The following is a 2,133-nucleotide window of genomic DNA, read 5'->3' as shown; positions in this document are numbered from 1 at the left end:
AAAAAAAAAAAAAAAAGATTCTTTGTTCCTCAGGAGCAATGCTTCCTTAGAGAGTTACAAAGGATTGAAGAGTAAGGTCACTAAGTGAAAATTCTTCACATACTTCTTAGCTTCTAGAGTAAATCTAAATCTATCCAAGATTTTCCCTCAACAGAAATATGTATAAATAAGAATGAGATACCTGGATTAAAAGGAAGCTTTGCTGAGATCCGTATTTCTGATTATCTCCTTTTTTGTTGTTGTTCTGAAGCTTTTTTGACCCAAAGTTAATTCACTATAATGCAATTAGGAATAGGTAGAGTTTTTGGCTTGTGTAATGAAAGCTTCACAAGCAATGGGATTCAGAGAACTTGGTGCACACATTGTAAGTGCTAGGAGGATGCTATGCCAGAAGAGGGCAAGAAAGCTATGTACCCCTTGCCCCACCCCCATAGAGATTCTTGAGTTGTATTCTTTATGATATACTGAATTTTGTGAGCTGCTCTTGCAAGTTACCAAACACACAGCAGTCACACGAACTCCTGTTCATAGCCTTTTAAAAGTACAGGTGGTTCTAGAACCTCAAATTAGCATCTGAAATGGAGGTAGTCTTGTAGGACTGAACCCCTTTAATTTATGGGCCTGATGTGAATGCCAGGTGCAGGGTGTCAGAATTTTTGCTGGACTTAAGCTTGTTGTGTGGAAAATTGGAGAAGGTGTATCAGAATAGACTGGACATTGGTGTCCAGTAGTGTCGTGAGGAATAAAACCTCTCATTGTAGTAATGAAAATGTTTAGGGTAACTGCAATTCACCCTGACCATTGCCTGTCTTGATTTGTGTTACTTAGTCTATGTTTAGCAAAACTTTTGTTGACCAAGTGAATGGGACTTTTCTTCATTTGGCATCCAGGTTGTAAATGTGAGATTGTAGTGCAGTTGATTTAGTTGCTGGTCATTTCCTGTTAGAGATGTTATCTACCACACAGTCTTCCCACCTCCCGTTCCAACCCAAGGCTTAAGAACATTGCGTTCCATTTCTTTCAAATGCTCTATAGCACACTCTACTCAGAAAGTTTCAAGTGATTGTTTCAGAGATGCATAGATTAATGATAGTAGTCTAAGAGAATTTAACTTTTGCCACCCTTCTTTTTCTCCCCATTTCTTTCCTGTTTAACTTGTAGATTATAAATACAGTAAGGGAGAGAAGGAAGAAGCTGCTTCAAGAACTACCCTGAGGGGGCTGGGAAGGTGGCTCAGTGGTAGAGTCTGCCTTGCATGCTTAGGCCCTGGGTTCGATTCCTCAGCACCACATAAGCAAAAAGAAAAAAGCCAGAAGTGGTGCTGTGGCTCAAGTGGTAGAGCGCTAGCCTTGAGCTGAAGAGCTAAGGGACAGCGCCCAGGCCTAGAGTTTAAGCCCCATGACCGGACCAAAAAAACAAAATAAATAAGAAATAACAACTAGTAATGAGGTATGGCTCAGTTGGTAAAGCACCAGCCAATAAGTGAAAGCATCAGGTACCAAGTTCAAGTCCCAGTCTCAGACAAAAAATAAAAAAGAAATAACAATCAAGCCTAGGAACAAATACTACTAGCTCAAGAGCTTATAATCTAATTTGCCTTCCCAAAACAGTGTGGGGTGAAGGGCAAGGCTTTCCATGTCATATAGAGGTCATCAACCCCAAACCATAGCAGAACTGTAATATAAACCAGAACAGACTATAGATAAAGAACAAAGGAGATCAAGGGTCCAGAATCTCTCTGGTTTCAGCTTCTTCAGGGTATCGGCCCATCTCCATTCACTATTCAACCAGAGTCCAGCCAAGATCCTATATAGGACACCTCACTCTTCTTATCTGCATCTCAGCCACCTTCCAATTTCTTGGCTTTCTCTTTCATCTGTGTGTGTGTGTGCGCGCGCGCGCGCGCGCGCATGTGTGCGCGCGCACACTGACCCTGAGACTTGAATTCAGGGCCTGGGCACTGTCCTTGACATTCTTTTGCTTAAGACTAGTACTCTACCATTTGAGCCACAAATCCACTTCTACCTTTTTTTTTCTTCTGCCAGTCCTGAGGCTTGAACTCAAGGCCTGGGCACTGTCTCTGAGCTTCTTTTGCTCAAGTCTAGTGCTCTACCACTTTGAGCCACAGCACCA

Source organism: Dipodomys ordii, unplaced genomic scaffold (assembly GCF_000151885.1).
Source record: "Dipodomys ordii isolate 6190 unplaced genomic scaffold, Dord_2.0 Scaffold20, whole genome shotgun sequence".
Classification (NCBI taxonomy): Eukaryota; Metazoa; Chordata; class Mammalia; order Rodentia; family Heteromyidae; genus Dipodomys; species Dipodomys ordii.
Note: the sequence above shows the minus strand (reverse complement) of the source record.